Raw genomic sequence first — 13,160 nt, 5'->3', positions numbered from 1 at the left:
TGCTGTGGCTTAGAGAGTTAAGAACCTGACATAGTGTCTGTGAGGATGCGGGTTCAATCCCTGGACTCGCTCACTGCATTAACAATCTAGCGTTGCCACAAGCTATAGGGTCGGTGGCTCAGAACCATGGCCATGCCCTGGCCGTGGTGTGGGCTGGCAGCTGCAGCTGTGATTCAGCCCTTGGCCTGGGAACTTCCATATGCTCCAGGTATGGCCTAAAAAGCAAAAAGAAAGACAGCAATCAGCACCTCAGGACTCTGGTTCCTAGGATAAGAGTATTTGAGCAGGACTCCAAGCTGGAAGAGGATGGCGGCGGCTGCACTGAAGAGGTTTTTGTCCCAAAGCCCTGGGGAGGCGGGTGACGCTGAGGCCAGAAAGCCTGGCGTGTGGGCACTGTTGGGAGCCAGGACCTGTGTGCTGCTCCAAGACTATGCAGAGGCCTGAAGGGACGAGGCAGCGGCAGCGCAGGAGCATGGCCCAGGCAGGAAGCCCTGTACGTGGGGCTGCTGGGCGGTGCGGCAGCCTGCGGCGACCTAGCGCCAAGCGGGGCAACTTTTGAGGAGGCACTGCGGCTGCGCCAGGGCCTCTCCTGCTGCTGGCGCTTGCCACACGCAGCTGGGACTCCAAAGCATTTGTGCGGCGGCTGCTCTGGCTGCGGGGTCGCGGCTGCCTGTGCCACGTGAACATGGGCCTCTGCTCACTGGTGTACGAGGCACCCTTTGACGCCCAGTTCAGCCCTACCAGACCCGCTGCTGCTACCTGCATCCCCACTGGGCGGACTTCCCTGACCTGATCTTGGATGTGGGCTTCCTGGGCCACTGGTGGGTGCTGGGGATCCGGATGCACGACTGTGACATCAAGGATGACGAGTTCCTGCACCTGCCAGCACATCTGCGTGTTGTCGGGCCCCACCAGCTGCACTCAGAGGCCAAGGAGCGGCTCTTCCATGAGAAGTACAGGCCTGTAGTACTCACCGTGGATCAGGTGGAGCAGGCACTGTGGGAGGAGCAGGTCCTGCAGAAGCAGAAGAAGGACCAGCTCGCCCTGAGCCAAGCCAACCCACTGGCGCCCCTGGAAGTCGCTAGATGAAACCCTGCCAACCCAGGATTGTGTGGTTGGTGAGAATCAGCCTCAAATGTAGAGCGATGGAAATAAATTGTGTACGGTGATCTCTCCGTGGGTTTTCAAAAATTGAGGGCCTCTCTCTCGCCTGCTCCTTTTGAGTTGATGCTAATTCAGAGCCTCCTTGGTCTCAGAGTTGGGAAGAGCAGAGCAACATGCCTTGTAACACTTATCACTGCCGGAAGTAGGGAGGAGCCTTAGATGGAAATAAGCCTTTGCACTGGGCTTATTTCCCCCTCCCCCCCCTACTAAAGTATCACAATTGTTAGGTGACTCCCAAGCTCTCCTAAGAACTTTTAGATTTTCATTTTAAAATTTGAACTGAAATGTTTATCCCCTGTTTCCATGACTAGCATGTTTTTTAAAAAGTAATTTTAAAATAATTATGGTTTCAGAGGAGACTGGAAAAATAGGCATCCTGTGTATCTTCACCCAGCCTCCCCCAAATCATAACTTATGTAATCATTCCCAACCCAGGAAGTTAATATTGGTATGATTATTTGGATTTTATGACAAAACATTTTGCAAAAACAACCTCCCCCACCCCTATTTTTTAGGGCTACACCCATGACAGATGGAAGTCTCACAGTCTAGGGATTGCTGCAGCCACAGCAATGCAGGATCCAAGCAGCATCTTGTGATCTCTACTGCAGCTTGCTGCAATGCCAGATCCTTTAACCCACTGAGTGAAGCCAGGGATTGAACTCTCATCATCATGGATACCAGTTAGATTCTTAACCCATTGAGCCACAACAGGAACCCTCAAAACAACCTGCTTTGGAAGTTCCCATGTGGCACAGTGGGTTAATGATCTGGCATTGCCATAGCTGTGACACATAACATTGGTGTGGATTTGATCCTTGGCCAGGGACCTTCCAGATTCCACAGGTGTGGCCAGAAAAACCACTCAAAACCAAGCTGCTTTTACCATGCATGTACGGATACTGATGTTAAATGACTTGGAGGGACAAAGCATTTTCTGATCTGGAAATCAATACGGAATCATAGCTTCTGGTTATGTTTTACTTCAATAACCCTGAAAACACAGAATTCTATGGAAAGGATATGTTGGTATTCAGAGCTGGGTTATGGTAATCATACTTTTAAAACTAAAATACTAAAAGGAATGTCACTACCTCTGTCACCTATGTGACCTATAGCTAGTTAATAAACCAAGACATGAAATAACCAAAAAGAAAAAAGGAAAATAAAGTTTATTTGGGCAGTGCGCATTATTTTCCATCCTCTTCCCTAACACCTAAAGCAGCCCACCTCCTTAATGGATGTGTTATCTGATGGGGCTGATCATCCACATTACAGAAAGACATTAAGAGAACAGACCTACAGAAAAAGGACCTGTGCTGGGAGCTGATCCACCAGGGGGTGATTTGAAAAGTGGAGTCTGAGACCGTGGCAGGCCCTAGAAAATTACTACCTTGCTCAATGGGATTAGTTGTCCAAAAGGAAGAATATTTTCTTCTTGTACCATCCCATTTTCTGATTGCTCTCTTTTTACTGCTTGTTATTATTTCTCTCTTCTGAGCCAGGGGCTGGCCTCCATGGCTGGCAGCATCCTGATCATCAGTACTGTCCTGGGCACAGGAAGAGATCCAACGGCCAGCTATGGTGTTGTGAAAGCAGAGAAAGGGTTGGTTGCTCTTTTGAAAAGGAAGGGAGAGAGTAGGATGGACAGGAGTTGGGGGTTGATAGATGCAAACTATTACATTTACAATGGATAAGCAATGAGGTCCTACTGTACAGCACAGAGATCTTTATCCAGTTTCTTGAGATGAACATGATAGAAGATATTATGAGAATAAGAACATCTATCTATCTATCTATCTATGTATCTATGTATCTATGTATCTATCTATCTATCTATCTATCTATCTATCTATCTATCTATCTATCTATCTATATGACTGGGTCACTGTGCTGTACAGCAGAAATTGGCAGAACTGAAAATCAGTTATACTTTAAAAAAATAAAAATTACAAAAAGAAAAGAAAAGAATAAGCAAAGAAGGAGTACAGATTTGGGCTTGTCAGGAAATTCTGCTGCTCTCCCATAGTCATTTCGATGACACTGTCATCATTTATTTATGAGAGCTGGAGGCAATTTTCTGATGGATTCAGGGCTGCATCTTCAGCACTTTCTTGAATGTCTGTCCTCCTCTGACAGAGAACATCTCTGGCTGGGGACAGAGAGATGTAACAAGAAGAGGGGTGGAGCCTGGGCCCCTGCAGTCAGCATGGCTCCTCTGTGAGCAGGGTGCAGCTGTCCAAGAGGTGCCTGTGTGCTGGTTGGAAAGGAACAGATGTCCTGGCCAAATCCTTAGCATCAACCTGCCTTGGGTGCTTCCCTGAGTGGAGAGGGAGGAGGAGGACTGGGTGTTTGAGGATATGGATTGGAAGGTTATAAAAATCTAAGAAACACAGTCTACTGAGGCTGAGAGGTCATTAGGAGAGAGTGTGTTTGTGATGGGGGAGAGTGTTCACACCCTCTTTGTCTGTGGCGCACATCAGCTTCTGGGAATATCAGAGCCATAGTTGTGAATCTTTGTTGGGATGAGGTAGGAATGGTAGCCTGATGAGCCCAGCAGAGCATGTGGCGCCATCTACTCATCCACCCACCCACCCTTCAGCCATTCATCTTCTGTCCATCTGTTCATCCATCCACCCTCTTATCCTCTGTCCATCCATCTATTCTCCATCCATCCATCTATCCATCTATCATTTTTCCATCCATCTATCCATCCATCCATCCATCCACCCTCTTATCCTCTATCCATCCATCTATCCTCTATCCATCCACCCTCCTATCCTCCATCTATCCAGCCACTCACACACTTATCCTCTTATCCACCTATCTACTGATCCTCTGTCCATCCATCCACCCTCCTATCCTCTCTGCATCCATCCATATTTATTCATCCATCCATCCATCCATCTACATCCATCCATCCATCCTCTATCCATCCATCCACTCACCCACCCACTTATCTTCTATCCACCTACCCTTCCACCCACCTATCCTCTATCCATCCACCCAGCTGTCTCTCTATCCATCCATCCTTGAGATCCCACATTCTCAGATACTTGTCCTTGGGCAGGTGTGGGACCAGCTGCCTCAGAGTCAATGGGAGAGCTTTCTAAAATGTGGGGCTTCTGGGCCCCACCTCAGCTAGAGAGCCTGGACCAGTGGTTGTCCATGTACAAAGGTGTCCCTGTGCTCCTGAGGTGCAGCTGGAGGCCTGAGAAGCACTTATGATGAGCTTCCTGCCTCCTGCTTAGTCTATATCAGTCAGTTGTCTGTGTGGGTTCAAGAAAGATCATTCAAAAATACACATCTGACCCTGGTCATGTCTTTGTTCAAAGCTCTCAGTATTTGGCACAACCCCCACCCCGCCTCCTCATTGACTCCAAACCCTTAGCTCACACCTGCCCCCAGCCTGGCAGAGCTACCTCTTTCCTGAAAGGTGCTCAGCCCACTCCCATGCCCCCAACCTCTCCCCACAGTGCCTTCCGTCCCCCTGCCTGGCTGGTGTCTGCCCAGCTGTGAGGATTCACCTTCCAGAACCCTGTCCCCTCCTCTTACCCTTGGTTACCCTTCTGTGGCCACCCACTGCCTGATCAGTGTCCCCTGCCCAGTGCTGTTGGAACAGAGAGGCTCTGTTGGACATAGGGTGTATGTGTGACAGCTTTCTCCCACAGACTGCCTGAAGAGATCTGTGTGTTTCTGCTCATGCCCTGTCTAGGCTGGGGTGGATCAGAATGCATTTTCTGCTCATTCCACCTCAATACCATAATGCAAATACATTTGTAGGGGTCGCCCTGAGATGACCTGATTTGGAAAGAAATCCTTGACCTTCATAACTTGAAAGCAGCTGACACTCTCCAGTACCTTCCCTTGGAATACAAACATGAAGCCATCACTTAACAGATTGCCAGTGCTTTATTGCCCTCCCCCAGATGGGCATCCTTCACCCTCCATGGGGCTTGAATGCATTCTGTGCTGTTGGGCTGCTCATGGTGTGGCAGGCAGGTGACTGCAGGTAAGGGGGGGCCTGGGCAGTGTCTCCTTTGTCAAAGCATATTCTGTTTGATAAAACAGCAGACCCGCTCCCATTTAAAGGTGTAGGAGAGTCAGAGGTGTTCACTGTCTACTTCCCTGCTTCCCACCTTTGCTTTCCACCCAGTCTGTAGCCTGGTGTCCTCAGTGGACAGAGCACATTACAACTGCTGGACCTCCTGCCACCATGGTGTCACGTGCAGTGTGTGACTTGCAGTGCAGCAGTGCTGGCAGAATGTGGGGTCATGAGGTCAGCCGGGGAGAGTGGTGACTGAGCCCATGAACATTGGGGTGGGAAATCAACTGCCTTGCAAGCCCAGTGTGGTACAGGGGATCAGGTGTCTCATGAGCCCGGAATCTTGGCATCACCTGGAAACCAAGTAAATCTGCCATGAGCCCCAGGAATGCTGCCTCTGGGTCTGGACTGAGATTTTCTAAGGCAGCCATGTCCTGACCTGCTACCAGCAGCTGCACTGGGGGTGGGGTGGGTGGGCTCACCAACCATGTCCAGTTGGAGTCACGCATGTTTGTTCTTGGCATTTATTCAGTAAGGACTTGGTTGATTATATATTTTTTTGGCATTGGTCTTTTTAGAGCTGCACCCACAGCATATGGAGGTTCCCAGGCTAAGGGTCCAATCCAAGCTGTAGCCGCCAGCCTACACCACAGTCATAGCAATGTGGGATCCTTAACCCACTGAGTGAGGCAAGGGATCGAACCCATGTCCTCATGGATATTAGTCAGGCTAGTTAACCCCTGAGGCATGATGGGAACTCCTTGTTGGTTGATTTGTAAGAAAGTGGAGTAGAGGACTTCATGGTGTGCAGGGGCTTAAGGTTCTCTGGAATGCCTCCATCCTTTGCCTCGCATGGTACATTGGAGCCTTGTGCCCACAGTGGACCCCCTCCTTATCCTTGGCCTCCCCTGTCAGCTCTCGACATCCTCTTTGCTTCAAGATCACCTTAGAGTTCCCTAGTGGCACAGCAGGTTAGGGATCTGGCATTGTCACTGCTGTGGCTCAGGCTGCACCTGTGGCATGGTTTCAATCCTGGCCCAGGAACTTCCTTATGCTGCAGATGTGGTAAAAAAAAAAAAAAATTGGACCAGGATGTCTCATACTCTAGTGCCCTCTTTACTGCCTCTGGCAGCCCTGTGCTCTCAAGTCCACCACATCTCAGCCAGACATGGATCTCCAAGCCAAGCTCAGGGCCCACCTCCACTGAATCCCACAAGCTGCATTCCATTGACCTCGTGGTCCCTACCATCCTGCTCCATGGCTCCACGCTGGGCTCCACACTTAGCTGGCCCTTGAGGGTCACCCCAGTAGGTCTCCCACTCCCTTTGCCAACTCTCTTTGTTCACTCATCAGACACCGAGGGAGCACATTCTGTGCAGGATTGTGATAGATTCTGTGGGTACAAAAGTAAAAAAGTCTGAGCACCAGTCCTGAGGGGCTCATAACCCAGAATGAGAGGTGGCCATTCTCCAAATGATTTTTTTTAAGTATAGTTGGTTTACAATGTTGTGCCAGTTTCTGCTGTACAGTAAAGTGACCCAGTCATTCTTTGACCCATACATTCTTTGTCTCATATTATCACCCATCATGTTCTATCCCAAGACACTGGATAAGTTCCCTGTTCTGTACAGCAGGACCTCATTGATTGTCCATCCTAAATTTAATAGTTTGCCTCTACTAACCCCAAACTCCCAGTCCCTCACACTCCCTCCTCCTCCCCCTTGGCAACCACAAGTCTGTTCTCTGTGCCTGTGAGTCTGTTTCTGTTTTGTAGATAGGTCCATTTGTGTTATATTTTATTTTATATCTGTGTGTGTGTATGCGTGTGTCTGTGTACACTATATTTTAGATTCTGCATGTAAGTGATAACATATGGTGTTTGTCTTTCTCTTTCTATCTTACTTCACTGAATATGAGAATCTCTAGTTGCATCCATGTTGTGCAAATGGCAATATTCTGTTCTTTTTTATGGCTGAGTAGTATTCCATTGTGTATATGTACCATATCATTATCCACTCACCTGTCAATGGACATTTAGGTTGTTTCCACGTCTTGGCTATTGTGAATAGTGCCACAATGAACATAGGGGTGCATGTGTCTTTTTGAATGAAAGTTTTATCTGGAAATGTGCTGAGGAGTAGGATTGCTGGGTCATATGGTAGTTCTATATTTAATTTTCTGAGGTACCTCCATACTGTTTTCCATAGTGGTTGTACCAATTTACACTCCCACCAACAATGCAAGAGGGTTCCCATCTTTCCACACCCTCTCCAGCATTTGTTATTTCTTAACTTATTAATGATGGCCATTCTGATTGGTGTGATGTGGTACCTCATTGTAGTTTTGATTGGCAATTCTCTAATAATTAGTGATGTTGAGCATTTTTTCATGTGCCTACTGGTCATCCATATAGGGCTGCGTTTGTGTTTCAGTGGTGGAGAAAGGAGTTGGGTGGGGGAGGGCAGGCTCAAGGAAGGCCCCTCAGAGGAGGAGGAACATGGACCAGGCCTGGCAGCTGGGGGTGAGGGCAGTGGGCAGCATACCTCCTCCCTCGCATGCCTTAGAGTGCTCTCAGCCACCTGTTGCTCCCAAGACACTCCTGCTGTCTCCCAGCCCAGCCATCACTCATGCCATCCCCCAGTACCTTCTTCTGCAAAGTTGGTTCTATCCTTGGCATCTTACCCATCTCCCCCTTTCCTAGTATTTCACCTTCCTTGGATCCCTTCTGCACTTTCTATTTTGGCCATGACGTTTCCTGTTTTGTACCTTTTGTCATTTACTTTCCCCATCTCCCTACTCCTAGGATTTCCTTGAAGGACTGATGGGGCCATGGAACTTCAATCACTTATGGGCCCTTGACTAAGCAAAGGGCAAAAAAAGCAGAGCAACTGAGTGCACTGGGATGTTTATGACCTTGGCTCTTTTGTTGGTGTAGTTGAGTGGCCCACAGAGTTAGAAAGTGGACAATGTCTGCCGTGGATACTGGAAGACCCTTGGCATCTGAGGAGAACACTCAGAGGCACTTTTTCTTCTCTCTGTCCATGTAGGGTTCGATGACCTTCAGGTGTGCACTGACCCAGGCATTCCCAAGAATGGCTTCAGGATGCCCAGCGGAGGGGTTTTCTTTGAAAGCTCTGTCACTCAGTTGCACTGCCAAGACAGATTCATGCTGAAGGGTTCTACAATGAGATTGTGTATGAAACACCTGAAATGAACCCTCGGCTGAGTCCCAAGTGATAAGCCCATGTGTGTGCAGGAAGGTAAAGTGCTCCCCCACCCCCACTCTACCACATGGAAGCCACTCACATGATGGGCATGTGGCCACTGGGGTACAGGGCTGGGTGCCAGACTGGCTGGTACCTTGGGATGCACTCTGCTTCAAAGCTGATCCTGCAGCCTGATGGAGGAGCCTGTGTGTGAGGTCAGGGCTGGGGCAGGGGAGAAATGCATCTGGACATTACAAATAATCATCCTCCTTCTCTGTCTCAATTATCATCTGATTTATCACCATTTTTGTCAATGCAAGAGAGCAACTCAGATAACATTGGGGCTATTTATTAGTGCACTGCCAACTCAGCACTTATGTTCCTCAATAAAATGTGCAGGAAATATATTGGCCCCAAACTGTGTCTAATGATATGGAAGATGCATGTGTTAGAGGAATAAATCAATTACACCTTATCAAGTTCTGTGTTAGACATGATTCATTTAAGGAAAGAAAGAACTGTGGCAAGTAATGATTGATTGATAAGGTATATGTTTATTTCTAGCAATTATTCCTAAATTTATTGGTCATGACAAAATATTCATTTACTTCTACTAATTATCTCTAAGTCTGTTGGTTGAAACAACTTTATATGTAGGTGTGTGTATCTATATGTGTGTGTATATATTTTGCTTGTTTGTGTTTACTCTTTGGATATACTTTTAGAGTTTAAAAGAAGTCACTGAGTTTAATTGCAATGCCAAATTGTTCATGACATATCTCTCATGATTGACAAGGCTGAAATAGGAAAAACTGTGAATCAGGAAATAATTCTAGCCCTGAACTGCCAATAGGCATAGAATTTATATTTCATCAATATCATTAGAAGGGGTTTCACTTTCTCTTAACACCATTATTGATTTGGAGGATGGAGCTTTTATAATAATGCTATGTGAACTCTTGTTCTGATTTAGTGTCTGTCTTCTTTATGACACTTTTAAGATAATTTGATTTGACATACATTTATCAAACATCAAATTTGCTCCTCCTTATGGAAATTATGAAGGATGGGTAATTTATGTGTTAACCCTTAAAGGACTTGATATCTTTGCTTTTATTTCCAAGGTATTTTTTACAGTCAAAATTTATACAAAGAATTTAGGTTTTTAAAAATAAATTTACTTTTTCCTCTTACATGCAGTCCAAGCAAGCTATTATTTCCTTAAGTTATAGAAACTAAAATTTTATTTCATTTGCATCTTAAAACTTACTTGCTGAAACCTATGAACCAAGGTACCCACCCAGTGCCTAAAAGACAGATAAGCTCAAAAACATCAGAGAACAAAGGAAACCAATGAGCTTCCTCACTATTGCCCAAGATGAGGGTCTTCTGTTTCTTTGTCATCCTAGGGGGGAAAAAAAGGCTTAGGCCTATTTAGGTAAGCATCTTTCCACCTTTGTAGGTAACTATGTATTGCATAGCAATTCCAAAAAGGGGAGTGCAAAACCACCTGGGAGTAGAGGCTTCTCTTGTACTGGTCTGTCAGCACAATTCTTAACACTTGGCTCCAGATGTGTGGGGAAGGCAGTAGAGAGTCAGCTTTTTGGATTAAGCAAGGTGCTTCTGATCGATGGCACAGGCCTCCTCATTTCCAGTCACAATGTTGTGCTGGAAGCATCATTTTAGGAAGTTTGGAATAACAGGTATTGCCTTTCTCAGCATGATGGTATAATTATTTTGAATCAAAATGGTGATTTTGGAGTTCCTGCTGTGACTCAGCAGGTTAAGAACCTGACTACTCACATCCATGAGGATGCAGATTTGATCCCTGGCCTTGATCAATGAGTTAAGGATCCAGCATTGCTGTGAACTACAGTGTAGGTCGCAGATGCAGCTCAGATCTGGCATTGCTGTGGCTGTGGCTTAGATGGCAGCTGAGATTCAACCCCTTGGTGGGGACCTTCCATATGCTGCAAGTGCAGCCATAAAAAAGAAATAAAATGGTGACTTTGTTGGTCTTTGAAAAGTTTGTATAAAGACATTAATCTGTTACCCTTGCAGTGGAGAAAACCATCACAGTCTGAGCCTCTGGACGTGGCTCACAGGGGTGAGGGGAGGGTACTTGTCTACTCCACACGTGTTGTATAGTAGGGACAAAGCTAAATTCTTTTGTCCCCTGATTTATAAATTGTCTTTATTCCTTGATTAAGATTTATACTGGCCAAATGGTAAGGGCTGCTGAATTCATTTATTTCCCTTGTCAGGTAATTCTTGGAAGGCTAATGGATTTTTTTGGCATGGTGATAAGCCTGATAACAATAATAAATACTCACATCTTTATAGGTCACTAGAGTTTAAAAGTACAGTCAGATTCACTATCTCATTGAACCCTACAAGGCAAGTCCTATTGTCCTCATTTCCTGATTAGGAAACTGAGGCTCAGCGACATTCATCTTCTTTGTCCAAGTCACACAGCTGAGGAGTAAGCAGTGGATCTGTGACTAGTTCTCAGCCAGCACTTTTTCCTCTCCAGCATTAGGTCTGATTTTCTTCTTGGTGTCACAAAATCCCAATTGTCATCAGTTACACAACCCAGTGTTATGCCAAAAAGGATCATCAACATTCAGAGTTGAAGGGACTCCGTAATCAGATAATTCAGGCCCTTGTTTGCATTTAGTTTTTGTTTGATCAGTAGGGAAACTGAGTCTCAGAGAAGGTAAGAGCCTTCTCAGACTTAACTGGTGATTTAGGGACAAATCTGTTCTAGCTCAGGTCCTGTCAGTGTGACCTGGACTCCTTCCAGATTTCCCTGCTGTCAGGCAGTTCTGCCCGACACACGGATTTTATTATATTTTTACTTATTTATTTGTTTTTGTTTATGCCTGCAGCATACAGAAGGTTTCAGGCTAGGGATTGAACCCATGCCACAGCAGAGACAATGCTGGATCCTTACCCTACTGAGACTTCAGGGAACTTTGAGAGGTACAAATGTAAAAAAGAAAAAAGTTCATTTGCAATAAATGCTTTGACATTTTTCTTTTTATCACTGCAGCATATGGAATTTCCCAGGCTGGGGGACAAACCAGAGCTGTGGCTGCTGGCTACACCACAGCCACAGCCAAACTGGATCTGAGCCACATCTCGACCTATGTGCAGCTTGCAGTAATACCAGATCCTTAACCCACTGAGCCAGGCCTTGGATTGAACCCACATCCTCACAGAGACAACCTCAGATGCTTAACTCACTGAGCCACAGTGGGAACTCCCTTCAAATGCTTTGATAGCAGGAATGTGCTCTCCAGAAGCAAGGTGGTATTAAGGCAGATGATTTTTTGTGCATTCACACAGATTCCCTTTCTTCTCCTCCTCACTTTGCACTGCTACATGAACCAGCCCTCTCTCCCTTCACTCCATTCCAAATAGTTTATTCCAAGTAATCTCACTTATAAGAGTTTGGACTTACAAATATTAATTTCCTGGTACCCAAAGCCTGCAGCTTAAGAGGTGCCACTATTATTCCAAGCAACTTCTGTTAAGACTAGAATCTACATATCCCTAAGCAGGGGTGAGGATGCTTATGGTCCAGGGAGCAGGGACATGACCAGTATGATGGAGAGGGGACCATGTAGTTGGAAAAGGATTGAAATATTCCCTGTGTGCACAGGGCTGCTGACATAGTAAGTACAGTGAACAAAGCCACCATCTTGGGCTCTTCCTTTCCAAGATCACTCAACTAGTGTCCTGGGGGCCACTTTCTCTGGGAAAATACAACCCCTTCCCCGCATTTTGGAAGAAAAGGTATACGTAAAATTAGATTAACTCTGTGTAAATTCACTTGACAACAAAACCAGGATTAGGACCTGCATCCTGGAGTTTCCATTGTGGTGCAGCAGAAACAAATCCAACTAGGAAACATGAGGTTGTGGGTTTGATCTCTGGCCTTACTTAGTGGGTTAAGGATCCAGCATTCTCATGAGCTGTGGTGTAGGTTGCAGAGTTGGCTTGGATCTGGCATTGCTGTGGCTCTGGAGTAGGTTGGAAGAAATGGCTCTGATTCAACCCCTAGCCTGGGAACCTCCATATGCCTTGGGTGTGGCCCTAAAAAGACAAAAAAGACAAGAAAAAAAAAAAAAGACCTGCATCCTGACTCCTAGTTCAGTGCTCTTTCCATCATACTGATGTTGTGCAAAACAAGCTGCGGTCAGATTCACCTGGGGGACTTTTATTTATTTTTTTCAATTTTTTTTTTCACATTTTAACAACATGAAGATTTTGTTATTATAAATTTCAAAACAAAATTGAGGAATTTCCACATAATATTTATAACCTTCAAAGTACAATATTAATACGTGTCCATTAGTTAGAAATAACAGCAGTATGTTAGGCTACAGAGTTTAGCATAAAACCAGTTTACAAATATGAAAAACAGTAATGGTTCAATATTCACCATTACACATGAATCCATTTCTTCCAGAAAAAAAATTTTAAAAAAATTAAAATTTCACTATGACGAAATATTAAAATAACACCCCAAACATGCCACAATCACTATTCACAAATAAAGTTAAAATGAAATATACAAAATTTCACTTAATACTGTCAAATAACAATAAACTACAAGATTTCCAGAACAGAAACGGTAGGGCCCCTGAATGTTTTACAGTGAATGTCAGGAAAAGGATTAAGTTATGACTTATTTTCATGATATATAAGCCAAAAATTTACATGACCATTTCAAAATATAC

The 13,160-nt window shown here is 45.4% G+C and overlaps 2 pseudogenes; both read left to right on the top strand.

Annotated features, from left to right (window-relative positions):
• The first annotated feature begins 306 nt into the window (after window positions 1-306).
• LOC146398981 (mitochondrial import inner membrane translocase subunit Tim29 pseudogene) lies at window positions 307-1,089 on the top strand (annotated as a pseudogene).
• Window positions 1,090-2,681: 1,592 nt separating this feature from the next.
• LOC146398979 (sushi domain-containing protein 4-like) overlaps window positions 2,682-13,160 on the top strand; it is a 60,178-nt pseudogene continuing 49,699 nt past the window's right edge.

This window comes from Sus scrofa, chromosome 10, assembly GCF_054392235.1.
Source record: "Sus scrofa isolate SSC_HxYL_T2T_F1_AM1 chromosome 10, Sscrofa_HxYL_maternal_Yorkshire_Landrace_v2.0, whole genome shotgun sequence".
NCBI lineage: Eukaryota > Metazoa > Chordata > Mammalia > Artiodactyla > Suidae > Sus > Sus scrofa.
The sequence above is the reverse complement of the archived record's forward strand: the minus strand, read 5'-3'. Positions and strand labels throughout refer to the sequence as shown.